Raw genomic sequence first — 27,497 nt, 5'->3', positions numbered from 1 at the left:
GGTTGTGGCATACCTGGCAGGTGATTTTAGCGTGTCAGGTACGTGGTTCCAGCGAGTCGAGTAGGTGGTTCCGGAGTGCTCGGCAGGTGGTTCAGGCGGGTATGGCAGGTGGTTTCGTCTGTTCGGGGTGTGGTTCTGGCATCTCAGGCACATGGTTCTGGCACGTCTGATAGGTGGTTCCGGCCGGCCCGACAGGTGTTTTCATGGTGTAGGCCAAGTGGTTCTGGCATAGCTGGCAGGTGATGTTGGCGTGACCGGCAGGTGGTTCCAGCCAGCCCGGCAGGTGATTCCGAAGTGTTCACCAAATGGTTGTGGCGTAGCCGGAAGGTGATTTTGGCATGTCCAGCAGGTGGTTTTGGCGAGTCGAGCAGGTGGTTCTGGCGTGCTCAGCAGGTGCTTCCGGTGTCATTGGCATGTGGTTCCGGCATGTCTGTGAGGTGGTTCCGCCATGCCCGGCAGTTGATTCCGGAGTGTTCCCCAAGTGGTTCTGGCATAGCCGGCAGGTGATTTTGCATGTCCGGCAATGGTTCCGGCGAGCCGAGCCGGTGGTTCCGGCATGTCCGGCAGGTGGTTCCGGCATGCCCGGCAGCTGATTCCGGAGTGTCTGGCATAGGGTTCTGGCACCTCTGAGAGGTGGTTCCGGCATGCCCGGCAGGTGATACCGGAGTGTTCGCCAAGTGGTTCTGGCGTAGCTGGCAGGTGATTTTGCATGTCCGGCAATGGTTCCGGCGAGTCTAGCCGGTGGTTCCGGAATGTCCGGCATGTGGTTCCGGCATGTCCGGCAGGTAGTTCCGGCATGTCCAGCACGTGGTTCCAGCATGCCCTGCAGGTGATTCCGGAGTGTCCGGCATGTGGTTCTGGCACCTCTGAGAGGTGGTTCTGGCATGCCCGGCAGGTCTACCGGAGTCTCCGGCATTTGGTTCTGGCACCTCTGAGAGGTGGTTCCGGAATGCCTGGCCTGTGATTACGGAGTGTCTGCCGAGTGGTTCTGGCGTAGCCGGCAGTTGATTTTGGCGTGTCCACTAGGTGGTTCTGGGGAGTGGATCAGCTGGTTCCGGCATACTCGGCAGGTGGTACAGGCGTGTCCAGAACATGGTTCTGGCAAGTCTGAGAGGTGGTTCCGGCATGCCCGGCAGTTGGTTATGGAGTGTCTGCCGAGTGGTTCTGGCGTAGCCGGCAGGTGATTCTGGCGTATCCAGCAGGTGGTTTTGGGGAGTGGATCAGGTGGTTCCGGCATACTCGGCAGGTGGTACCGGCGTGTCCGGAACTTGGTTCTGGAAAGTCAGAGAGGTGGTTCTGGCATGCCCGACAGGTGATTCCGGAGTGTCCGCCACGTGGTTCTGGCGTACTCGGCAGGTGATTTTGGCGTGTCTGGAAGGTGTTTCTTGCAAGTCGAGCATTTGGCTCAGGCATGCTCAGCAGGTGCTTCCGGCGTGTCTGTCACGTGGTTCTGGTGTGTCTGAGAGCTGTTTCTGGCATGTCCGGCAGATTTTTCCGGAGTGTCCACAAAGTGGTTGTGGCATACCCGGCAGGTGATTTTAGCGTGTCAGGTAGGTGGTTCCAGCGAGTCGAGTAGGTGGTTCCAGCGTGCTCGGCAGGTGGTTCAGGCGGGTCTGGCAGGTTGTTTCGGTCTCTTCGTGGTGTGGTTCCGGCATCTCAGGCACATGGTTCTGGCACGTCTGAGAGGTGGTTCCGGCCGGCCCGACAGGTGTTTCCATGGTGTCCGCCAAGTGGTTCTGGCATAGCTGGCAGGTGATGTTGGCGTGACCAGCAGGTGGTTCCAGACAGCCCGGCAGGTGATTCCGAAGAGTTCACCAAATGGTTGTGGCGTAGCCGGCAGGTGATTTTGGCGTGTCCAGCAGGTGGTTTTGGCGAGTCGAGCAGGTGGTTCTGGCGTGCTCGGCAGGTGATTACGGAGACATTGGCATGTGGTTCCGGCATGTCTGAGAGGCAGGTCATTTTGCATGCCCGGCAGGTGATTCCGGAGTGTTCGCCAAGTGGTTCTGGCGTAGCCGGCAGGTGATTTTACATGTCCGGCAATGGTTCCGGCGAGTCGAGCCGGTGGTTCCGGCATGTCCAGCAGGTGATTCCTGCATGTCCAGGAGGTGGTTCCGGCATGCCCGGCAGTTGATTCCGGAGTGTCCGGCATGTGGTTCTGGCACCTCTGAGAGGTGGTTCCAGCATGCCCGGCAGGTGATACCGGAGTGTCTGCCGTGTGGTTCTGGCGTAGCTGGCAGGTGATTTTGGCGTGTCCAGCAGGTGGTTCCAGCGAGCTCGGCAGGTGGTACCAGCGTGTCCGGATCATGGTTCTGGCACGTCTGAGAGATGGTTCCGGCATGCCCGGCAGGTGATTCCGGAGTGTCCGGCATGTGGTTCTGGCACATGTGAGAGGTGGTTCCGGCATGCTTGGCAGGTGGTTCCGGAGTGTCTGCCGAGTGGTTCTGGCGTAGCCGGCAGGTGATTCTGGCGTGTACAGCAGGTGGTTCTGGGGAGAGGATCAGGTGGTTCCAGCATACTCGGCAGGTGGTTCTGGCGTGACCGGCACGAGGTTCTGGCACGTCTGAGAGTTGGTTCCGGCATGCCCGACAGTGGATTCCGGAGTGTCCGCCACGTGGTTCTGTCGTACCCGGCAGGTGATTTTGGCGTGTCTGGCAGGTGCTTCTTGCAAGTCGAGCATTTGGCTCAGGCATGCTCAGCAGGTGCTTCCGGCGTGTCTGGCACGTGGTTCTGGTGTGTCTGAGAGCTGGTTCTGGCATGTCCGGCAGATGATTCCGGAGTGTCCACCAAGTGGTTGTGGCATACCCGGCAGGTGATTTTAGCGTGTCAGGTAGGTGGTTCCAGCGAGTCGAATAGGTGGTTCCGGCGTGCTCGGAAGGTGGTTCAGGCGGGTCTGGCAGGTGGTTTCGTCTGTTCGGGGTGTGGTTCCGGCATCTCAGGCACATGGTTCTGGCACGTCTGACAGATGGTTCCGGCATGCCCGGCAGGTGATTCGGGAGTGTCCGGCATGTGGTTCTGGCACCTCTGAGAGGTGGTTCCGGCATGCCCGGCAGGTGATTCCGAAGCGTTCACCAAATGGTTGTGGCGTAGCCGGCAGGTGATTTTGGCGTGTCCACCAGGTGGATTTGGCGAGTCGAGGAGGTGGTTCTTGCGTGCTAGGCAGGTGCTTCCGGTGTCATTGGCATGTGGTTCCGGCATGTCTGAGAGGTGGTTCCGCCATGCCCGGCAGGTGATTCCGGAGCGTTGCCCAAGTGGTTCTGGCGTAGCCAGCAGGTGATTTTGCATGTCCGGAAATGGTTACGGCGAGTCGAGCCGGTGGTTCCGGCATGTCCGGCTGGAGGTTCCGGCATGCCCGGCAGGTGATTCCGGAGTGTCCGGCATGTGGTTCTGGCACCTCTGAGAGGTGGTTCCGGCATGCCCGGCAGGTGAAACCGGAGTGTCCAGCATTTGGTTCTGGCACCTGTGAGAGGTGGTTCCGGAATGCCCGGCATGTGATTCCGGAGTGTCTGCCGAGTGGTTCTGGCGTAGCCGGCAGGTGATTTTGGCGTGTCCAGCAGGTGGTTCCGGCGAGCTCGGCAGGTGGTTCCGGCATGTCCGGAACATGGTTCTGGCACGTCTGAGAGATGGTTCCGGCATGCCCGGCAGGTGATTCCGGAGTGTCCGGCATGTGGTTCTGGCACCTCTGAGAGGTGGTTCCGGCATGCCCGGCAGGTGACACCGGAGTCTCCGGCATGTGGTTCTGGCACCTCTGAGAGGTGGTTCCGGCATGCCCGGCAGGTGGTTCCGGAGTGTCTGCCGAGTGGTTCTGGCATAGTCGGCAGGTTATTCTGGCGTGTCCAATAGGTGGTTCTGGGGAGTGGACCAGGTGGTTCCGGCAACTCGGCAGGTGGTACCGGCGTGTCCAGAACATGGTTCTGGCAAGTCTGAGGGGTGGTTCCAGCACACCCGACAGGTGATTCCGGAGTGTTCGCCACGTGGTTCTGGCGTAGCCGGCAGGTCATTTTGCATGTCCGGGGGTGGTTCCGGCGAGTCGAGCCAGTGGTTCCGGCGTGTCCGGCAGGTGCCTCTGGCGTGACCGGGACGAGGTTCTGGCACCTCTGAGAGTTGGTTCCGGCATGCCCGACAGGTGATTCCGGAGGTTCCGCCACGTGGTTCTGGCGTACCCGGCAGGTGATTTTGGCGTGTCTGGCAGGTGCTTCTTACAAGTCGAGCATTTGGCTCAGGCATGCTCAGCAGGTGCTTCCGGCGTGTCTGGCACGTGGTTGAGGTGTGTCTGAGAGCTGGTTCTGGCATGTCCGGCAGATGATTCCGGAGTGTCCACCAAGTGGTTGTGGCATACCCGGCAGGTGATTTTAGCGTGTCAGGTAGGTGGTTCCAGCGAGTCGAGTAGGTGGTTCCGGAGTGCTCGGCAGGTGGTTCAGTCGGGTCTGGCAGGTGGTTTCGGTCTGTTCGGGGTGTGGTTCCGGCATCTCAGGCACATGGTTCTGGCACGTCTGATGGGTGGTTCCGGCCGGCCCGACAGGTGTTTCCATGGTGTCCGCCAAGTGGTTCTGGCATAGCTGGCAGGTGATGTTGGCGTGACCGGCAGGTGGTTCCAGCCAGCCCGGCAGGTGATTCCTAAGAGTTCACCATATGGTTGTGGCGTAGCCGGCAGGTGATTCTGGTGTGTCCTGCAGGTGGTTCTGGGGAGTGGATCAGGTGGTTCCGGCATACTCGGCAGGTGGTACGGGCGTGTCCTGAACATGGTTCTGGCAAGTCTGAGAGGTGGTTCCGGCATGCACGACAGGTGATTCCGGACTGTTCGCCATGTGGTTCTGGCGTAGTCGGCAGGTTATTTTGCATGTCCGGCGGTGGTTCCGCCGAGTCGAACCGGTGGTTCCGGCATGTCCAGCAGGTGTTTCCGGTCTGTCCGGCAGGTGGTTCTGGAGTGACCGGCACGAGGTTCTGGCACGTCTGAGAGTTGCTTCCGGCATGCCCGGCAGGTGGTTCCAGAGTGTCTGCCGAGTGGTTCTGGAGCCAGCCCGGCAGGTGATTCCGAAGAGTTCACCAAATGGTTGTGGCGTAGCCGGCAGGTGATTTTGGAATCTCAGGAAGTTGGTTCCGGCTAGTTGAGCAGGTGGATCAGGCGTGCTCGCCAGGGGGTTCAGGCGGGTCTGGCAGGTGGTTGCGGTCTGTTCGGGGAGTGGTTCCGGCATCTCAGGCACATGGTTCTGGCACGTCTGAGAGGTGGTTCCGGCCGGCCGGAGAGGTGTTTCCGGAGTGTCAGCCAAGTGGTTCTGGCGTAGCTGAAAGGTGATGTTGGCGTGACCAGCAGGTGGTTCCAGAGAGCCCGGCAGGTGATTCCGGAGTGTCTGCCGTGTGGTTCTGGCGTAGCTGGAAGGTGATTTTGGCGTGTCCAGCAGGTGGTTCCGGCGAGCTCTGCAGGTGGTACCAGCGTGTCCGGAACATGGTTCTGGCACGTCTGAGAGATGGTTCCGTCATGCCAGGCAGGTGATTCCGGAGTGTCCGGCATTTGGTTCTGGCACCTCTGAGAGGTGGTTCCGGCATGCCCGGCAGGTGATACCGGAGTCTCCGGCATGTGGTTCTGGCACCTCTGAGAGGTGGTTCCGGCTGCCCGGCAGGTGGTTCCGGAGTGTCTGCCGACTGGTTCTGGCGTAGTCGGCAGGTGATTCTGGCGTGTCCACTATGTCGTTCTGGGGAGTGGATCAGGTGGTTCCGGCATACTAGGCAGGTGGTACCGGCGTGTCCAGAACATGGTTCTGGCAAGTCTGAGAGGTGGTCCCGGCACGCCCGACAGGTGATTCTGGAGTGTTCGCCAAGTGGTTCTGGCGTAGCCGGCAGGTCATTTTGCATGTCCGGCGGTGGTTCCGGCGAGTCGAGCCGGTGGTTCCGGCGTGTCCGGCAGGTGCTTCTGGCGTGACCGGCACGACGTTCTGGCACGTCTGAGAGTTGGTTCCGGCATGCCCGGCAGGTGATTCCGGAGTGTCCGCCACGTGGTTCTGGCGTACCCGGCAGGTGATTTTGGCGTGTCTGGCAGGTGCTTCTTGCAAGTCGAGCATTTGGCTCAGGCATGCTCAGCAGGTGCTTCCGGCGTGTCCGGCACGTGGTTGTGGTGTGTCTGAGAGCTGGTTCTGGCATGTCCGTCAGATGATTCCGGAGTGTCCACCAAGTGGTTGTGGCATACCTGGCAGGTGATTTTAGCGTGTCAGGTACGTGGTTCCAGCGAGTCGAGTAGGTGGTTCCGGAGTGCTCGGCAGGTGGTTCAGGCGGGTATGGCAGGTGGTTTCGTCTGTTCGGGGTGTGGTTCTGGCATCTCAGGCACATGGTTCTGGCACGTCTGATAGGTGGTTCCGGCCGGCCCGACAGGTGTTTTCATGGTGTAGGCCAAGTGGTTCTGGCATAGCTGGCAGGTGATGTTGGCGTGACCGGCAGGTGGTTCCAGCCAGCCCGGCAGGTGATTCCGAAGTGTTCACCAAATGGTTGTGGCGTAGCCGGAAGGTGATTTTGGCATGTCCAGCAGGTGGTTTTGGCGAGTCGAGCAGGTGGTTCTGGCGTGCTCAGCAGGTGCTTCCGGTGTCATTGGCATGTGGTTCCGGCATGTCTGTGAGGTGGTTCCGCCATGCCCGGCAGTTGATTCCGGAGTGTTCCCCAAGTGGTTCTGGCATAGCCGGCAGGTGATTTTGCATGTCCGGCAATGGTTCCGGCGAGCCGAGCCGGTGGTTCCGGCATGTCCGGCAGGTGGTTCCGGCATGCCCGGCAGCTGATTCCGGAGTGTCTGGCATAGGGTTCTGGCACCTCTGAGAGGTGGTTCCGGCATGCCCGGCAGGTGATACCGGAGTGTTCGCCAAGTGGTTCTGGCGTAGCTGGCAGGTGATTTTGCATGTCCGGCAATGGTTCCGGCGAGTCTAGCCGGTGGTTCCGGAATGTCCGGCATGTGGTTCCGGCATGTCCGGCAGGTAGTTCCGGCATGTCCAGCACGTGGTTCCAGCATGCCCTGCAGGTGATTCCGGAGTGTCCGGCATGTGGTTCTGGCACCTCTGAGAGGTGGTTCTGGCATGCCCGGCAGGTCTACCGGAGTCTCCGGCATTTGGTTCTGGCACCTCTGAGAGGTGGTTCCGGAATGCCTGGCCTGTGATTACGGAGTGTCTGCCGAGTGGTTCTGGCGTAGCCGGCAGTTGATTTTGGCGTGTCCACTAGGTGGTTCTGGGGAGTGGATCAGCTGGTTCCGGCATACTCGGCAGGTGGTACAGGCGTGTCCAGAACATGGTTCTGGCAAGTCTGAGAGGTGGTTCCGGCATGCCCGGCAGTTGGTTATGGAGTGTCTGCCGAGTGGTTCTGGCGTAGCCGGCAGGTGATTCTGGCGTATCCAGCAGGTGGTTTTGGGGAGTGGATCAGGTGGTTCCGGCATACTCGGCAGGTGGTACCGGCGTGTCCGGAACTTGGTTCTGGAAAGTCAGAGAGGTGGTTCTGGCATGCCCGACAGGTGATTCCGGAGTGTCCGCCACGTGGTTCTGGCGTACTCGGCAGGTGATTTTGGCGTGTCTGGAAGGTGTTTCTTGCAAGTCGAGCATTTGGCTCAGGCATGCTCAGCAGGTGCTTCCGGCGTGTCTGTCACGTGGTTCTGGTGTGTCTGAGAGCTGTTTCTGGCATGTCCGGCAGATTTTTCCGGAGTGTCCACAAAGTGGTTGTGGCATACCCGGCAGGTGATTTTAGCGTGTCAGGTAGGTGGTTCCAGCGAGTCGAGTAGGTGGTTCCAGCGTGCTCGGCAGGTGGTTCAGGCGGGTCTGGCAGGTTGTTTCGGTCTCTTCGTGGTGTGGTTCCGGCATCTCAGGCACATGGTTCTGGCACGTCTGAGAGGTGGTTCCGGCCGGCCCGACAGGTGTTTCCATGGTGTCCGCCAAGTGGTTCTGGCATAGCTGGCAGGTGATGTTGGCGTGACCAGCAGGTGGTTCCAGACAGCCCGGCAGGTGATTCCGAAGAGTTCACCAAATGGTTGTGGCGTAGCCGGCAGGTGATTTTGGCGTGTCCAGCAGGTGGTTTTGGCGAGTCGAGCAGGTGGTTCTGGCGTGCTCGGCAGGTGATTACGGAGACATTGGCATGTGGTTCCGGCATGTCTGAGAGGCAGGTCATTTTGCATGCCCGGCAGGTGATTCCGGAGTGTTCGCCAAGTGGTTCTGGCGTAGCCGGCAGGTGATTTTACATGTCCGGCAATGGTTCCGGCGAGTCGAGCCGGTGGTTCCGGCATGTCCAGCAGGTGATTCCTGCATGTCCAGGAGGTGGTTCCGGCATGCCCGGCAGTTGATTCCGGAGTGTCCGGCATGTGGTTCTGGCACCTCTGAGAGGTGGTTCCAGCATGCCCGGCAGGTGATACCGGAGTGTCTGCCGTGTGGTTCTGGCGTAGCTGGCAGGTGATTTTGGCGTGTCCAGCAGGTGGTTCCAGCGAGCTCGGCAGGTGGTACCAGCGTGTCCGGATCATGGTTCTGGCACGTCTGAGAGATGGTTCCGGCATGCCCGGCAGGTGATTCCGGAGTGTCCGGCATGTGGTTCTGGCACATGTGAGAGGTGGTTCCGGCATGCTTGGCAGGTGGTTCCGGAGTGTCTGCCGAGTGGTTCTGGCGTAGCCGGCAGGTGATTCTGGCGTGTACAGCAGGTGGTTCTGGGGAGAGGATCAGGTGGTTCCAGCATACTCGGCAGGTGGTTCTGGCGTGACCGGCACGAGGTTCTGGCACGTCTGAGAGTTGGTTCCGGCATGCCCGACAGTGGATTCCGGAGTGTCCGCCACGTGGTTCTGTCGTACCCGGCAGGTGATTTTGGCGTGTCTGGCAGGTGCTTCTTGCAAGTCGAGCATTTGGCTCAGGCATGCTCAGCAGGTGCTTCCGGCGTGTCTGGCACGTGGTTCTGGTGTGTCTGAGAGCTGGTTCTGGCATGTCCGGCAGATGATTCCGGAGTGTCCACCAAGTGGTTGTGGCATACCCGGCAGGTGATTTTAGCGTGTCAGGTAGGTGGTTCCAGCGAGTCGAATAGGTGGTTCCGGCGTGCTCGGAAGGTGGTTCAGGCGGGTCTGGCAGGTGGTTTCGTCTGTTCGGGGTGTGGTTCCGGCATCTCAGGCACATGGTTCTGGCACGTCTGACAGATGGTTCCGGCATGCCCGGCAGGTGATTCGGGAGTGTCCGGCATGTGGTTCTGGCACCTCTGAGAGGTGGTTCCGGCATGCCCGGCAGGTGATTCCGAAGCGTTCACCAAATGGTTGTGGCGTAGCCGGCAGGTGATTTTGGCGTGTCCACCAGGTGGATTTGGCGAGTCGAGGAGGTGGTTCTTGCGTGCTAGGCAGGTGCTTCCGGTGTCATTGGCATGTGGTTCCGGCATGTCTGAGAGGTGGTTCCGCCATGCCCGGCAGGTGATTCCGGAGCGTTGCCCAAGTGGTTCTGGCGTAGCCAGCAGGTGATTTTGCATGTCCGGAAATGGTTACGGCGAGTCGAGCCGGTGGTTCCGGCATGTCCGGCTGGAGGTTCCGGCATGCCCGGCAGGTGATTCCGGAGTGTCCGGCATGTGGTTCTGGCACCTCTGAGAGGTGGTTCCGGCATGCCCGGCAGGTGAAACCGGAGTGTCCAGCATTTGGTTCTGGCACCTGTGAGAGGTGGTTCCGGAATGCCCGGCATGTGATTCCGGAGTGTCTGCCGAGTGGTTCTGGCGTAGCCGGCAGGTGATTTTGGCGTATCCAGCAGGTGGTTCCGGCGAGCTCGGCAGGTGGTTCCGGCATGTCCGGAACATGGTTCTGGCACGTCTGAGAGATGGTTCCGGCATGCCAGGCAGGTGATTCCGGAGTGTCCGGCATGTGGTTCTGGCACCTCTGAGAGGTGGTTCCGGCATGCCCGGCAGGTGACACCGGAGTCTCCGGCATGTGGTTCTGGCACCTCTGAGAGGTGGTTCCGGCATGCCCGGCAGGTGGTTCCGGAGTGTCTGCCGAGTGGTTTTGGCATAGTCGGCAGGTTATTCTGGCGTGTCCAATAGGTGGTTCTGGGGAGTGGACCAGGTGGTTCCGGCAACTCGGCAGGTGGTACCGGCGTGTCCAGAACATGGTTCTGGCAAGTCTGAGGGGTGGTTCCAGCACACCCGACAGGTGATTCCGGAGTGTTCGCCACGTGGTTCTGGCGTAGCCGGCAGGTCATTTTGCATGTCCGGGGGTGGTTCCGGCGAGTCGAGCCAGTGGTTCCGGCGTGTCCGGCAGGTGCCTCTGGCGTGACCGGGACGAGGTTCTGGCACCTCTGAGAGTTGGTTCCGGCATGCCCGACAGGTGATTCCGGAGGTTCCGCCACGTGGTTCTGGCGTACCCGGCAGGTGATTTTGGCGTGTCTGGCAGGTGCTTCTTACAAGTCGAGCATTTGGCTCAGGCATGCTCAGCAGGTGCTTCCGGCGTGTCTGGCACGTGGTTGAGGTGTGTCTGAGAGCTGGTTCTGGCATGTCCGGCAGATGATTCCGGAGTGTCCACCAAGTGGTTGTGGCATACCCGGCAGGTGATTTTAGCGTGTCAGGTAGGTGGTTCCAGCGAGTCGAGTAGGTGGTTCCGGAGTGCTCGGCAGGTGGTTCAGGCGGGTCTGGCAGGTGGTTTCGTCTGTTCGGGGTGTGGTTCCGGCATCTCAGGCACATGGTTCTGGCACGTCTGATAGGTGGTTCTGGCCGGCCCGACAGGTGTTTTCATGGTGTCCGCCAAGTGGTTCTGGCATAGCTGGCAGGTGATGTTGGCGTGACCGGCAGGTGGTTCCAGCCAGCCCGGCAGGTGATTCCGAAGTATTCACCAAATGGTTGTTGCGTAGCCGGAAGGTGATTTTGGCATGTCCAGCAGGTGGTTTTGGCGAGTTGAGCAGGTGGTTCTGGCGTGCTCGGCAGGTGCTTCCGGTGTCATTGGCATGTGGTTCCGGCATGTCTGAGAGGTGGTTCCGCCATGCCCGGCAGTTGATTCCGGAGTGTTCCCCAAGTGGTTTTGGCATAGCCGACAGGTGATTTTGCATGTCCGGCAATGGTTCCGGCGAGCCGAGCCGGTGGTTCCGGCATGTCTGGCAGGTGGTTCCGGCATGCCCGGCAGGTGATTCCGGAGTGTCCGGCATTGGGTTCTGGCACCTCTGAGAGGTGGTTCCAGCATGCCCGGCAGGTGATACCGGAGTGTTCGCCAAGTGGTTCTGGCGTAGCCGGCAGGTGATTTTGCATGTCCGGCAATGGTTCCGGCGAGTCGAGCCGGTGGTTCCGGAATGTCCGGCAGGTGGTTCCAGCATGTCCGGCAGGTGGTTCCGGCATGTCCAGCACGTGGTTCCAGCATGCCCGGCAGGTGATTCCGGGGTGTCCGGCATGTGGTTCTGGCACCTCTGAGAGGTGGTTCCGGCATGCCCGGCAGGTGATACCGGAGTCTCCGGCATTTGGTTCTGGCACCTCTGAGAGGTGGTTCCGGAATGCCTGGCCTGTGATTCCGGAGTGTCTGCCGAGTGGTTCTGGCGTAGCCGGCAGTTGATTTTGGCGTGTCCACTAGGTGGTTCTGGGGAGTGGATCAGCTGGTTCCGGCATACTCGGCAGGTGGTACCGGCGTGTCCAGAACATGGTTCTGGCAAGTCTGAGAGTTGGTTCCGGCACACCCGACAGGTGATTCCGGAGCGTCCGCCCAGTGTTTCTGGCGTACCCGGCAGGTGATTTTGGCATGTCCGACAGGTGTATCTTGCAAGTCGAGCAGGTGGCTGAGGCATGCTCAGCTGGTGCTTCCGGCGTCTCTGGCACGTGGTTCTGGTGTGTCTGAGAGCTGGTTCTGGCATGTCCGGCAGATGATTCCGGAGTGTCCACCAAGTGGTTCTGGTATACCTGGCAGGTGATTTTGGCGTGTCAGGAAGTTGGTTCCGGCTAGTTGAGCAGGTTGCTCAGGCGTGCTTGCCAGGGGCTTCAGGCGGGTCTGGCCGGTGGTTTCGGTCTGTTCGGGGAGTGGTTCCGCCATCTCAGGCTCATGGTTCTGGCACGTCTGAGAGGTGGTTCCGGCCGGCCCGACAGATGTTTCCATGGTGTCCGCCAAGTGGTTCTGGCACAGCTGGCAGGTGATATTGGCGTGACCGGCAGGTGGTTCCAGCCAGCCCGGCAGGTGATTCCGGAGTGTCTGCCGTGTGGTTCTGGCGTAGCCGGCACATGATTTTGGCGTGTCCAGCAGGTGGTTCCGGCGAGCTCGGCAGGTGGTACCAGCGTGTCCGGAACATGGTTCTGGCACGTCTGAGAGATGGTTCCGGCATGCCCGGCAGGTGATTCGGGAGTGTCCGGCATGTGGTTCTGGCACCTCTGAGAGGTGCTTCCGGCATGCCAGGCAGGTGATTCTGGAGTGTTCGGCAAGTGGTTCTGGAACCTCTGAGAGGTGGTTCCCGCCTGCCCGTAAGGTGGTTCCGGAGTGTCTGCCGAGTGGTTCTGGCGTAGTCGGCAGGTGATTCTGGCGTGTCCAGCAGGTGGTTCTGGGGAGTGGATCAGTTGGTTCCGGCATACTCGGCAGGTGGTACCGGCGTGTCCGTAACATGGTTCTGGCAAGTCTGAGAGGCGGTTCCGGCATGCCCGACAGGTGATTCCATGGTGTCCGCCGAGTGGTTCTGGCATAGCTGGCAGGTGATATTGGCGTGACCGGCAGGTGGTTCCAGCAAGCCCGGCAGGTGATTCCGAAGAGTTCACCAAATGGTTGTGGCGTAGCCGGCAGGTGATTTTGGCGTGTCCAGCAGGTGGTTTTGGCGAGTCGAGCAGGTGGTTCTGGCGTGCTCGGCAGGTGCTTCCGGTGTCATTGGCATGTGGTTCCGGCATGTCTGAGAGGTGGTTCCGCCATGCCCGGCAGGTGATTCCGGAGTGTTCGCCAAGTGGTTCTGGCGTAGCCAGCAGGTGATTTTGCATGTTCGGCAATGGTTCCGGCGAGTCGAGCCGGTGGTTCCGGCATGTCCGTCAGGTGGTTCCGGCATGCCCGGCAGGTGATTCCGGAGTGTCCGGCATGTGGTTCTGGCACCTCTGAGAGGTGGTTCCGGCATGCCCGGCAGGTGATACCGGAGTGTCGGGCATTTGGTTCATGCACCTCTGAGAGGTGGTTCCGGAATGCCTGGCATGTGATTCCGGAGTGTCTGCCGAGTTGTTCAGGCGTATCCGGCAGGTGATTTTGGCTTGTCCAGCAGGTGATTCCGGCGAGCTCGGCAGGTTGTTCCCGCATGTCCGGAACATGGTTCTGGCACGTCTGAGAAATGGTTCCGGCATGCCCGGCAGGTGATTCCGGAGTGTCCGGCATGTGTTTCTGGAACCTCTGAGAGGTGGTTCCGGCATGCCCGGCAGTTGGTTACGGAGTGTCTGCCGAGTGGTTCTGGAGTAGCCGGCAGGTGATTCTGGCGTATCCAGCAGATGGTTCTGGGGAGTGCATCAGGTGGTTCCGGCATACTCAGCAGGTGGCACCGGCGTGTCCGGAACTTGGTTCTGGCAAGTCTGAGAGGTGGTTCCATCATGCCCGACAGGTGTTTCCGGAGTGTTCGCCAAGTGGTTCTGGCGTAGCCGGCAGGTGATTTTGCATGTCCGGCGGTGGTTCCGGCGAGTCGAGCCGGTGGTTCCGGCGTGTCCAGCAGGTGTTTCCGGTCTGTCCGGCAGGTGGTTCTGGCGTGTCCGGCACAAGGTTCTGGCACGTCTGAGAGGTGGTTCCGGCCTGCCCGACAGGTGTTTCCAGAGCGTCCGCAAGGTGGTTCTTGCGTAGGTGGCAGGTGATGTTGGCGAGACCGGCAGGTGGTTCCAGCAAGCCCGGCAGGTGATTCCGGAGTGTCTGCCGAGTGGTTGTGGCGTAGCCGGCAGGCGATTTTGGCATGTCCAGCAGGTGGTTCCGGCGAGCTCGGCAGGTGGTACCGGCGTGTCCGGAACATGGTTCTGGCACGTCTGAGAGATGGTTCCGGCATGCCCGGCAGGTGATTCCGGAGTGTCCGTCATGTGGTTCTGGCACCTCTGAGAGGTGGTTCCGGAATGCCTGACATGTGATTCCGGAGTGTCTGCCGAGTGGTTCTTGCATAGCCGGCAGCTGATTTTGGCGTGTCCAGTAGGTGGTTCTGCGTAGTGGATCAGCTGGTTCCGGCATACTCGGCAGGTGGTACCGGCGTGTCCAGAACATGGTTCTGGCAAGTCTGAGAGGTGGTTCCGGCATACCCGGCAGGTGATTCCGGAGTGTTCGCCAACTGGTTCTGACGTACCCGGCAGGTCATTTTGGCGTGTCTGGCAGTTTTTTCTTGCAAGTCGAGCATGTGGCTCATGCATGTTCAGCAGGTGCTTCCGGCGTGTCCGGCAAGTGGTTCTGGTGTGTCTGAGAGCTGGTCTTGCATGTCCGGCAGATGATTCCGGAGTGTCCACCAAGTGGTTCTGGCATACCGGGCAGGTGATTTTTTCGTGTCAGGTAGGTGGTTCCGGCGAGTAGTGTAGGTGGTTCCGGCGTGCTCGGCAGGCGGTTCAGGCGGGTCTGGCAGGTGGTTTCGGTCTGTTCGGGGTGTGGTTCCGGCATCTCAGGCACATGGTTGTGGCACGTCTGAGAGCTGGTTCCGGCCGGCCCGACAGGTGTTTCCATGGTGTTCGCCAAGAGGTTCTGGCATAGCTGGCAGGTGTTGTTGGCGTGACGGGCATGAGGTTTTGGCGAGTCGAGCCGGTGGTTCCGGCGTGTCCGGCAGGTGGTTCCGGTCTGTCCAGCGGGTGGTTCTGGGGTGTCCAGCACGAGGTTCTGGCACGTCTGACAGGTTGTGTCGGCATGCACTTCACGTGATTCCCGCTTGTCCAAAAGTGGTTCTGGTGTAGCGGGCAGGAGATTTTGGCTTGTCTGGCAGGTGGGACCGGTGAGTCAAGCAGGTGGTTCCAGCGAGTGTTTCCTGGGTTTCCTTTCTGTCCGGGAGATGGTTCCGGCCTGTCCGGCACGTGCTTCTGGCACTTCGGAGAGGTTGTGCTGGCATGCCCGGCAGGTGATTCTGGAGTGTCCGCCAAGTGGTTCTGGCGTAGCCGGCAGGTGATTTTGGCGTGTCCGGCAGGTGGTTCGGGGGAGTGGATCAGGAACTTCAGGCATTCTCGTCAGGTGCTACCGCCGTCTCCTGCATGTGGCTGTGGCACCTCTGAGAGGTGTTTCCAGCATGCCTGGCAGGTGATTCCGGAGTGTCCGACAAGTGGTTGTGGCGTAGCCGGCTGGTGATTCTGGCGTGTCCGGCAGGTGGTTCTGGCGAGTCAAGCAGGTGGTCCCGGCGTGTCCGACAGGTGGTTCCGGTCTGTCCTGGAGGTGGTTCCGAAGTGTCTGCCGAGTGGTTCTGGCATAGCCGGCAGGTGATTTTGGCATGTCCAGCAGGTGGTTCTGGGGAGTGGAGCAGGTGGTTCCGGCATACTCGGCAGGTGGTTGCGGCGTGTCCGGAACAAGGTTCTGGCACGTCTGAGAGGTGGTTCCGGCATGCCCGGCAGGTGATTCCGGAGTGTTCGCCAAGTGGTTCTGGCGTAGCCGGCAGGTGTTTTTGCATGTCTGGCGGTGGTTCCGTCGAGTCGAGACGGTGGTTCCGGCGTGTCCGGCAGGTGGTTCCGGTCTGTCCGGCAGGTGATTGTGGCGAGTCGAGCCGGTGGTCCCGGCGTGTCTGGCAGGTGGTTCCTGTCTGTCCTGCAGGTGGTTGTGGCGTGTCCGGCACGAGGTTCTGGCACGTCTGAGAGGTGGTTCCGGCCGGCCCGACAGGTGTTTCCATGGTGTCCGCCAAGTGGTTCTGGCATAGCTGGCAGGTGATGTTGGCGTGACCAGCAGGTGGTTCCAGCCAGCCCGGCAGGTGATTACGAAGATTTCTCCAAATGGTTGTGGCGTAGCCAGCAGGTGATTTTGGCATGTCCAGCAGGTGGTTTTGGCGAGTCGAGCAGGTGGTTCTGGCGTGCTCGGCAGGTGCTTCCGGTGTCATTGGCATGAGGTTCCGGCATGTCTGAGATGTGGTTCCGGCATGCCCGGCAGGTGGTTCCGGAGTGTCTGCCGAGTGGTTCTGGCGTAGGTGGCAGGTGATTTTGGCGTGTCCAGCAGGTGGTTCCGGCGAGCTCGGCAGGTTGTACCCGCGTGTCCTGAACATGGTTCTGGCACGTCTGAGAGATGGTTCCGGCATGCCAGGCAGGTAATTCCGGAGTCTCCGGCAGGTGGTTTTGGCACCTCTGAGAGGTGGTACCGGCATGCCCGGCAGGTGATTTTGGACTGTCCGGAATGTGGTTCTGGCACATCTGAGAGGTGGTTCCGGCATGCCCGGCAGGTGATACCGGAGTGTCTGGCATTTGGTTCTGGCACCTCTGAGAGGTGGTTCCGGAATGCCTGGCATGTGATTCCGGAGTGTCTGCCGAGTGGTTCTGGCTTAGCCGGCAGTTGATTTTGGCGTGTCCACAAGGTGGTTCTGGGGAGTGGATCAGCTGGTTTTGGCATACTCGGCAGGTGGTACCTGCGTGTCCAGAACATGGTTCTGGCAAGTCTGAGAGGTGGTTCCGGCACGCCCGACAGGTGATTCCGGAGCGTCCGCCAAGTGTTTCTGGCGTACCCGGCAGGGCATGTCCGACAGGTGTTTCTTGCGAGTCGAGCAGGTGGCTCAGGCATGCTCAGCTGGTGCTTCCAGCGTCTCTGGCACGTGGTTCTGGTGTGTCTGAGAGCTGGTTCTGGCATGTCCGGCAGATGATTCCGGAGTGTCCACCAAGTGGTTCTGGTATACCTGGCAGGTGATTTTGGCGTGTCAGGAAGGTGGTTCCGGCTAGTTGAGCAGGTGGATCAGGCGTGCTCACCAGGGAGTTCAGGCATGTCTGGCAGGTGGTTTTGGTCTGTTCGGGGAGTGGTTCCGGCATCTCAGGCACATGGTTCTGGCACGTCTGAGAGGTGGTTCCGGCCGGCCCGACAGGTTTTTCCGGAGTGTCCGCCAAGTGGTTCTGGCGTAGCTGAAAGTTGATGTTGGCGTGACCGGCAGGTGGTTCCAGCCAGCCCGGCAGGTGATTCCGGAGTGTCTCCCGAGTGGTTCTGGCGTAGCCGGCAGGTGATTTTGGCGTGTCCAGCAGGTGGTTTTGGCGAGTCGAGCAGGTGGTTCTGGCGTGCTCGGCAGGTGCTTCCGGTGTCATTGGCATGTGGTTCCGGCATGTCTGAGAGGTGGTTCCGCCATGCCCGGCAGGTGATTCCGGAGTGTTCGCCAAATGGTTCTGGCGTAGCCGGCAGGTGATTTTGCATGTCCGGCAATGGTTCCGGGGAGCCGAGCCGGTGGTCCCGGCATGTCCGGCAGGTGGTTCCGGCATGCCCGGCAGGTGATTCCGGAGTGTCCGGCATGTGGTTCTGGCACCTCTGAGAGGTGGTTCCGGCATGCCCGGCAGGTTATTCCGGAGTGTCTGCCGAGTGGTTCTGGCGTAGCCAGCAGGGGATTCTGGCGTGTCCAGCAGGTGTTTCTGGGGAGTGGATCAGGTGGTTCCGGCATTCTCGGCAGGTGGTACCGGCGTGTCCGGAACATGGTTCTGGCAAGTCTGAGAGGCGGCCCCGGCATGCCCGACAGGTGATTCCGGAGTGTTCGCCAAGTGGTTCTGGCGTAGCCGGCAGGTCATTTTGCATGTCCGGCGGTGGTTCCGGCGAGTCGAGCCGGTGGTTCCGGCGTGTCCGGCAGGTGGTTCTGGCGTGACCGGCACGAGGTTCTGGCACGTCTGAGAGTTGGTTCCGGCATGCCCGACAGGTGATTCCAGAGTGTCCGCCACGTGGTTCTGGCGTACCCGGCAGGTGATTTTGGCTTGTCTGGCAGGTGTTTCATGCAAGTCGAGCATTTGGCTCAGGCATGCTCAGCAGGTGCTTCCGGCGTGTCTGGCACGTGGTTCTGGTGTGTCTGAGAGCTGGTTCTGGCATCTCCGGCAGATGATTCCGGAGTGTCCACCAAGTGGTTGTGGCATACCCGGCAGGTGATTTTAGCGTGTCAGGTAGGTGGTTCCAGCGAGTCGAGTAGGTGGTTCCGGCGTGCTCGGCAGGTGGTTCAGGCGGGTCTGGCAGGTGGTTTCGGTCTGTTCGGGTTGTGGTTCCGGCATATCAGGCACATGGTTCTGGCACGTCTGATAGGTGGTTCCGGCCGGCCCGACAGTTGTTTCCATGGTGTCCGCCAAGTGGTTCTGGCATAGCTGGCAGGTGATGTTGGCGTTACCGGCAGGTGGTTCCAGCCAGCCCGGCAGGTGATTTCGGAGTGTCTGCCGAGTGGTTCTGGCGTAGCCGGCAGGTGATTTTGGCGTGTCCAGCAGGAGGTTTTGGCGAGTCGAGCAGGTGGTTCTGGCGTGCTCGGCAGGTGCTTCCGGAGTCATTGGCATGCGGTTCCGGCATGTCTGAGAGGTGGTTCCGCCATGCCCGGCAGGTGATTCTGGAGTGTTTGCCAAGTGGTTCTGGCGTAGCCGGCAGGTGATTTTGCATGTCCGGCAATGGTTCGGGCGAGTCGAGCCGGTGGTTCCGGCATGTCCGGCAGGTGGTTCCAAAATGCGCGGCAGGTGATACCGGAGTCTCCGGCATTTGGTTCTGGCACCTCTGAGAGGTGGTTCCGGAATGCCTGGCATGTGATTACGGAGTCTCTGCCGAGTGGTTCTGGCGTAGCCGGCAGTTGATTTTGGCGTGTCCACTAGGTGGTTCTGGGGAGTGGATCAGCTGGTTCCGGCATACTCGGCAGTTGGTACCGGCGTGTCCAGAACATGGTTCTGGCAAGTCTGAGAGGTGGTTCCGGCACGCCCGACAGGTGATTCCGGAGCGTCGGCCAAGTGTTTCTGGCGTACCTGGCAGGTGATTTTCGCCTGTCCGACAGGTGTATCTTGCGAGTCGAGCAGGTGGCTGAGGCATGCTCAGCTGGTGCTTCCGGCGTCTCTGGCACGTGGTTCTGGTGTGTCTGAGAGCTGGTTCAGGCATCTCCGGCAGATGATTCCGGAGTGTCCACCAAGTGGTTCTTGTATACCTGGCAGGTGATTTTGGCGTGTCAGGAAGGTGGTTCCGGCTAGTTGAGCAGGTGGATCAGGCGTGCTGGCCAGGGGCTTCAGGCGGGTCTGGCAGGTGGTTTCGGTCTGTTCGGGGCGTGGTTCCGGCATCTCAGGCTCATGGTTCTGGCAGGTCTGAGAGGTGGTTCCGGCCGGCCCGACAGGTGTTTCCATGCTGTCCGCCAAGTGGTTCTGGCATAGCTGGCAGGTGATGTTGGCGTGACCGGCAGGTGGTTCCAGCAAGCCCGGCAGGTGATTCCGAAGTGTTCACAAAATGGTTGTGGCGTAGCCGGCAGGTGATTTTGGCGTGTCCGGCAGGTGGTTCTGGCGTGACCGGCACGAGGTTCTGGCACGTCTGAGCGTTGGTTCCGGCATGCCCGACAGGTGACTCCGGAGTGTCCGCCACGTGGTTCTGGCGTACCCGGCAGGTGATTTTGGCGTGTCTGGCAGGTGTTTCTTGCATGTCGAGCATTTGGCTCAGGCATGCTCAGCAGGTGCTTCCGGCGTGTCTGGCACGTGGTCCTGGTGTGTCTGAGAGCTGGTTCTGGCATGTCCGGCGGATGATTCCGGAGTGTCCATCAAGTGGTTGTTGCATACCCGGCAGGTGATTTTAGCGTGTCCGGTAGGTGGTTCCAGCGAGTCGAGTAGGTGGTTCCGGAGTGCTCGGCAGGTGGTTCAGGCGGGTCTGGCAGGTGGTTTCGTCTGTTCGGGGTGTGGTTCCGGCATCTCAGGCACATGGTTCTGGCACGTCTGATAGGTGGTTCCGGCCGGCCCGACAGGTGTTTCCATGGTGTCCGCCAAGTGGTTCTGGCATAGCTGGCAGGTGATGTTGGCGTGACCGGAAGGTGGTTCCAGGCAGCCCGGCAGGTGATTCCGAAGTGTTCACGAAATGGTTGTGGCGAGCCGGCAGGTGATTTTGGCGTGTCCAGCAGGTGGTTTTGGCGAGTCGAGCAGGTGGTTCTGGCGTGATCGGCAGGTGCTTCCGGTGTCATTGGCATGTGGTTCCGGCATGTCTGAGAGGTGGTTCCGCCATGCCCGGCAGGTGATTCCGGAGTGTCTGCCGTGTGGTTCTGGCGTAGCCGACAGGTGATTATGGCGTGTTCAGCAGATGTTTCCGTCGAACTCGGCAGGTGGTACCGGTGTGTCCGGAACATGGTTCTGGCACGTCTGAGAGATGGTTCTGGCATGCCCGGCAGGTGATTCCGGAGGGTCTGTTATGTGGTTCTGGCACCTATGAGAGGTGGTTCTGGCATGCCCGGCAGGTGGTTCCGGAGTGTCTGCCGAGTGGTTCTGGCGTAGCCGGCAGGTGATTCTGGCGTGTGCCGTAGGTGGTTCTGGGGAGTGGATCAGGTGGTTCCGGCATACTCGGCAGGTGGTACCGGCGTGTCCGGAACATGGTTCTGGCAAGTCTGAGAGGTGGTTCCGGCATGCCCGACTGGTGATTCCGGAGTGTTCGCCAAGTGGTTCTGGCGTAGCCGGCAGGTCATTTTGCATGGCCGGTGGTGGTTCCGGCGAGTCGAGCCGGTGGTTCCGGCCTAGCCGGCAGTTGATTTTGGCGTGTCCACTAGGTGGTTCTGGGGAGTGGATCAGCTGGTTCCGGCATACTCGGCAGGTGGTACCGGCGTGTCCAGAAAATGGTTCTGGCAAGTCTGAGAGGTGGTTCCGGCACGCCCGACAGGTGATTCCGGAGCGTCCGCCAAGTGTTTCTGGCGTACCCGGTAGGTGATTTAGGCATGTCCGACAGGTGTTTCTTGCGAGTCGAGCAGGTGGCTCAGGCATGCTCAGCTGGTGCTTCCGGCGTCTCTGGCACGTGGTTCTGGTGTGTCTGAGAGCTGGTTCTGGCATGTCCGGCAGATGATTCCGGAGTGCCCACCAAGTGGTTCTGGTATACCTGGCAGGTGATTTTGGCGTGTCAGGAAGGTGGTTCCGGCTAGTTGAGCAGGTGGATCAGGCGTGCTCGCCAGGGGGTTCAGGCGGGTCTGGCAGGTGGTTTCGGTCTGTTTGGGGAGTGGTTCCGGCATCTCAGGCACATGGTTCTGGCACGTCTGAGAGGTGGTTCCGGCCGGCCCGACAGGTGTTTCCGGAGTGTCCGACAAGTGGTTCTGGCGTACCTGAAAGGTGATGTTGGCGCGACCGGCAGGTGGTTCCAGCCAGCCGGGCAGGTGTTTCCGGAGTGTCCGCCAAGTGGTTCTGGCGTAGCTGAAAGGTGATGTGATTGTGTCCAGCAGGTGGTTTTGGCGAGTCGAGCAGGTGGTTCTGGCGTGCTCGGCAGGTGCTTCCGGTGTCATTGGCATGAGGTTCCGGCATGTCTGAGATGTGATTCCGGCATGCCCGGCAGGTGGTTCTGGAGTGTCTGCCGAGTGGTTCTGGCGTAGCTGGCAGGTGATTTTGGCGTGTCCAGCAGGTGGTTCCGGCGAGCTCGGCAGGTTGTACCCGCGTGTACTGAACATGGTTCTGGCATGTCTGAGAGATGGTTCCGGCATGCCAGGCAGGTAATTCCGGAGTCTCCGGCAGGTGGTTTTGGCACCTCTGAGAGGTGGTTCCGGCATGCCCGGCAGGTGATTCCGGAGTGTCCGGCATTTTGTTCTGGCATCTCTGAGAGATGGTTCCGGCATGCCCGGCAGGTTATTCCGGAGTGTCTGCCGAGTGGTTCTGGCGTAGCCGGCAGGGGATTCTGGCGTGTCCAGCAGGTGTTTCTGGGGAGTGGATCAGGTGGTTCCGGCATTCTCGGCAGGTGGTACCGGCGTGTCCGGAACATGGTTCTGGCAAGTCTGAGAGGCGGCCCCGGCATGCCCGACAGGTGATTCCGGAGTGTTCGCCAAGTGGTTCTGGCGTAGCCAGCAGGTCATTTTGCATGTCCGGCGGTGGTTCCGGCGAGTCGAGCCGGTGGTTCCGGCGTGTCCGGCAGGTGGTTCTGGCGTGACCGGCACGAGGTTCTGGCACGTCTGAGAGTTGGTTCCGGCATGCCCGACAGGTGATTCCAGAGTGTCCGCCACGTGGTTCTGGCGTACCCGGCAGGTGATTTTGGCTTGTCTGGCAGGTGTTTCTTGCGAGTCGAGCAGGTGGCTCAGGCATGCTCAGCAGGTGCTTCCGGCGTCTCTGGCACGTGGTTCTGGTGTTTCTGAGAGCTGGTTCTGGCATGTCCGGCAGATGATTCCGGAGTGTCCACCAAGTGGTTCTGGTATACCTGGCAGGTGATTTTGGCGTGTCAGGAAGTTGGTTCCGGCTAGTTGAGCAGGTGGATCAGGCGTGCTCGCCAGGGGGTTCAGGCGGGTCTGTCAGGTGGTTTCGGTCTGTTTGGGCAGTGGTTCCGGCATCTCAGGCACATGGTTCTGGCACGTCTGAGAGGTGGTTCCGGCCGGCCCGACAGGTGTTTCCATGGTGTCCCCCAAGTGGTTCTGGCATAGCTGGCAGGTGATGTTGGCGTGACCGACAGGTGGTTCCAGCAAGCCCGGCAGGTGATTCCGAAGAGTTCACCAAATGGTTGTGGCGTAGCCGGCAGGTGATTTTGGCGTGTCCAGCAGGTGGTTTTGGCGAGTCGAGCAGGTGGTTCTGGCGTGCTCGGCAGGTGCTTCCGGTGTCATTGGCATGTGGTTCCGACATGTCTGAGAGGTGGTTCCGCCATGCCCGGCAGGTGATTCCGGAGTGTTCGCCAAGTGGTTTTGCATGTGATTTTGCATGTCCGGCAATGGTTCCGGCGAGTTGAGCCGGTGGTTCCAGCATGTCCGGCAGGTGGTTCCGGCATGCCCGGCAGGTGATTCCGGAGTGTCCGTCATGTGGTTCTGGCACCTCTGAGAGGTGGTTCCGGCATGCCCGGCAGGTGATACCGGAGTGTCGGGCATTTGGTTCATGCACCTCTGAGAGGTGGTTCCGGAATGCCTGGCATGTGATTCCGGAGTGTCTGCCGAGTTGTTCAGGCGTATCCGGCAGGTGATTTTGGCTTGTCCAGCAGGTAATTCCGGCGAGCTCGGCAGGTTGTTCCCGCATGTCCGGAACATGGTTCTGGCACGTCTGAGAAATGGTTCCGGCATGCCCGGCAGGTGATTCCGGAGTGTCCGGCATGTGTTTCTGGAACCTCTGAGAGGTGGTTCCGGCATGCCCGGCAGTTGGTTACGGAGTGTCTGCCGAGTGGTTCTGGAGTAGCCGGCAGGTGATTCTGGCGTATCCAGCAGATGGTTCTGGGGAGTGCATCAGGTGGTTCCGGCATACTCAGCAGGTGGCACCGGCGTGTCCGGAACTTGGTTCTGGCAAGTCTGAGAGGTGGTTCCATCATGCCCGACAGGTGTTTCCGGAGTGTTCGCCAAGTGGTTCTGGCGTAGCCGGCAGGTGATTTTGCATGTCCGGCGGTGGTTCCGGCGAGTCGAGCCGGTGGTTCCGGCGTGTCCAGCAGGTGTTTCCGGTCTGTCCGGCAGGTGGTTCTGGCGTGTCCGGCACGAGGTTCTGGCACGTCTGAGAGTTGGTTCCGGCATGCCCAACAGGTGATTCCTGAGTGTCCGCCACGTGGTTCTGGCGTACCCGGCAGGTGATTTTGGCGTGTCTGGCAGGTGTTTCTTGCAAGTCGAGCATTTGGCTCAGGCATGCTCAGCAGGTGCTTCCGGCGTGTCTGGCACGTGGTTCTGGTGTGTCTGAGAGCTGGTTCTGGCATGTCCGGCAGATGATTCCGGAGTGTCCACCTAGTGGTTGTGGCATACCCGGCAGGTGATTTTAGCGTGTCAGGTAGGTGGTTCCAGCGAGTCGAGTAGGTGGTTCCGGCGTGCTCGGCAGGTGGTTCAGGCAGGTGTGGCAGGTGGTTTCGGTCTGTTCGTGGTGTGGTTCCGGCATATCAGGCACATGGTTCTGGCACGTCTGATAGGTGGTTCCGGCCGGCCCGACAGGTGTTTCCATGGTGTCCGTCAAGTGGTTCCGGCATAGCTGGCCGGTGATGTTGGCGGCAGGTGGTTCCAGCCAGCCCGGCAGGTGATTCCGAAGAGTTCACCAAATGGTTGTGGCGTAGCCGGCAGGTGATTTTGGCGTGTCCAGCAGGTGGTTTTGGCGAGTCGAGCAGGTGGTTCTGGCGTGCTCGGCAGGTGCTTCCGGTGTCATTGGCATGTGGTTCCGGCATGTCTGAGAGGTGGTTCCGCCATGCCCGGCAGGTGATTCCGGAGTGTTCGCCAAGTGGTTCTGGCGTAGCCAGCAGGTGATTTTGCATGTTCGGCAATGGTTCCGGCGAGTCGAGCCGGTGGTTCCGGCATGTCCGTCAGGTGGTTCCGGCATGCCCGGCAGGTGATTCCGGAGTGTCCGGCATGTGGTTCTGGCACCTCTGAGAGGTGGTTCTGGCATGCCCGGCAGGTGATACCGGAGTGTCCGGCATTTGGTTCTGGCACCTCTGAGAGGTGGTTCCGGAATGCCTGGCATGTGATTCCGGAGTGTCTGCCGAGTGGTTCAGGCGTAGCCGGCAGTTGATTTTGGCGTGTCCACTAGGTGGTTCTGGGGAGTGGATCAGCTGGTTCCGGCATACTCGGCAGGTGGTACCGGCGTGTCCAGAACATGGTTCTGGCAAGTCTGAGAGGTGGTTCCGGCACGCCCGACAGGTGATTCCGGAGCGTCCGCCAAGTGTTTCTGGCGTACCCGGCAGGTGATTTTGGCATGTCCGACAGGTGTTTCTTGCGAGTCGAGCAGGTGGCTCAGGCATGCTCAGCTGGTGCTTCCGGCGTCTCTGGCACGTGGTTCTGGAGTGTCTGAGAGCTGGTTCTGGCATGTCCGGCAGATGATTCCGGAGTGCCCACCAAGTGGTTCTGGTATACCTGGCAGGTGATTTTGGCGTGTCAGGAAGGTGGTTCCGGCTAGTTGAGCAGGTGGATCAGGCGTGCTCGCCAGGGGGTTCAGGCGGGTCTGGCAGGTGGTTTCGGACTGTTCGGGGTGTGGTTCCGGCATCTCAGGCACATGGTTCTGGCACGTCTGAGATGTGGTTCCGGCCGGCCCTACAGCTGTTTCCGGAGTGTCCGCCAAGTGGTTCCGGCGTAGCTGAAAGGTGATGTTGGAGTGACCGGCAGGTGGTTCCAGCCAGCCCGGCAGGTTATTCCGGAGTGTCTGATGAATGGTTCTGGCGTAGCCGGCAGGGGATTTTGGCGTGTCCAGCAGATGGTTCCGGCGAGCTCGGCAGGTGGTACCGGCGTGTCCGGAACATGGTTCTGGCAAGTCTGAGAGGTGGTTCCGGCATGCCCGACTGGTGATTCCGGAGTGTTCGCCAAGTGGTTCTGGCGTAGCCGGCAGGTCATTTTGCATGGCCGGCGGTGGTTCCGGCGAGTCGAGCCGGTGGTTCCGGCCTAGCCGGCAGTTGATTTTGGCGTGTCCACTAGGTGGTTCTGGGGAGTGGATCAGCTGGTTCCGGCATACTCGGCAGGTGGTACCGGCGTGTCCAGAAAATGGTTCTGGCAAGTCTGAGAGGTGGTTCCGGCACGCCCGACAGGTGATTCCGGAGCGTCCGCCAAGTGTTTCTGGCGTACCCGGTAGGTGATTTAGGCATGTCCGACAGGTGTTTCTTGCGAGTCGAGCAGGTGGCTCAGGCATGCTCAGCTGGTGCTTCCGGCGTCTCTGGCACGTGGTTCTGGTGTGTCTGAGAGCTGGTTCTGGCATGTCCGGCAGATGATTCCGGAGTGCCCACCAAGTGGTTCTGGTATACCTGGCAGGTGATTTTGGCGTGTCAGGAAGGTGGTTCCGGCTAGTTGAGCAGGTGGATCAGGCGTGCTCGCCAGGGGGTTCAGGCGGGTCTGGCAGGTGGTTTCGGTCTGTTTGGGGAGTGGTTCCGGCATCTCAGGCACATGGTTCTGGCACGTCTGAGAGGTGGTTCCGGCCGGCCCGACAGGTGTTTCCGGAGTGTCCGACAAGTGGTTCTGGCGTACCTGAAAGGTGATGTTGGCGCGACCGGCAGGTGGTTCCAGCCAGCCGGGCAGGTGTTTCCGGAGTGTCCGCCAAGTGGTTCTGGCGTAGCTGAAAGGTGATGTGATTGTGTCCAGCAGGTGGTTTTGGCGAGTCGAGCAGGTGGTTCTGCCGTGCTCGGCAGGTGCTTCCGGTATCATTGGCATGTGGTTCCGCCATGTCTGAGAGGTGGTTCCGCCATGCCCGGCAGGTGATTCCGGAGTGTTCCCCAAGTGGTTCTGGCGTAGCCGGCAGGTGATTTTGCATGTCCGGCAATGGTTCCGGCGTGTCGAGCCTGTGGTTCCGGCATGTCCAGCAGGTGGTTCCGGCATGCCCGGCAGGTGATTCCGGAGTGTACGGCATGTGGTTCTGGCACCTCTGAGAGGTGGTTCCGGCATGCCCGGCAGGTGATACCGGAATGTCCAGCCTTTGGTTCTGGCACCTCTGAGAGGTGGTTCCGGAATGCCTGGCATGTGATTCCGGAGTGTCTGCCGAGTGGTTCTGGCGTAGCCGGCAGTTGATTTTGGCGTGTCCACTAGGTGGTTCTGGGGAGTGGATCAGCTGGTTCCGGCATACTCGGCAGGTGGTACCGGCGTGTCCAGAACATGGTTCTGGCAAGTCTGAGAGGTGGTCCCGGCACGCCCGACAGGTGATTCCGGCGCGTCCGCCAAGTGTTTCCGGCGTACCCGGCAGGTGATTTTGGCCTGTCCGACAGGTGTTTCTTGCGAGTCGAGCAGGTGGCTCAGGCATGCTCAGCAGGAGCTTCCGGCGTCTCTGGCACGTGGTTCTGGTGTGTCTGAGAGCTGGTTCTGGCATGTCCGGCAGATGATTCCGGAGTGTCCACCAAGTGGTTCTGGTATACCTGGCAGGTGATTTTGGCGTGTCAGGAAGTTGGTTCCGGCTAGTTGAGCAGGTGGATCAGGCGTGCTCGCCAGGGGGTTCAGGCGGGTCTGGCAGGTGGTTTCGGTCTGTTTGGGCAGTGGTTCCGGCATCTCAGGCACATGGTTCTGGCACGTCTGAGAGGTGGTTCCGGCCGGCCCGACAGGTGTTTCCATGGTGTCCCCCAAGTGGTTCTGGCATAGCTGGCAGGTGATGTTGGCGTGACCGACAGGTGGTTCCAGCAAGCCCGGCAGGTGATTCCGAAGAGTTCACCAAATGGTTGTGGCGTAGCCGGCAGGTGATTTTGGCGTGTCCAGCAGGTGGTTTTGGCGAGTCGAGCAGGTGGTTCTGGCGTGCTCGGCAGGTGCTTCCGGTGTCATTGGCATGTGGTTCCGGCATGTCTGAGAGGTGGTTCCGCCATGCCCGGCAGGTGATTCCGGAGTGTTCGCCAAGTGGTTTTGCATGTGATTTTGCATGTCCGGCAATGGTTCCGGCGAGTTGAGCCGGTGGTTCCGGCATGTCCGGCAGGTGGTTCCGGCATGCCCGGCAGGTGATTCCGGAGTGTCCGTCATGTGGTTCTGGCACCTCTGAGAGGTGGTTCCGGCATGCCCGGCAGGTGATACCGGAGTGTCGGGCATTTGGTTCATGCACCTCTGAGAGGTGGTTCCGGAATGCCTGGCATGTGATTCCGGAGTGTCTGCCGAGTTGTTCAGGCGTATCCGGCAGGTGATTTTGGCTTGTCCAGCAGGTGATTC

The sequence above is a fragment of the Equus caballus genome, chromosome 23 (assembly GCF_041296265.1).
Source record: "Equus caballus isolate H_3958 breed thoroughbred chromosome 23, TB-T2T, whole genome shotgun sequence".
NCBI lineage: Eukaryota > Metazoa > Chordata > Mammalia > Perissodactyla > Equidae > Equus > Equus caballus.
Note: the sequence above shows the minus strand (reverse complement) of the source record.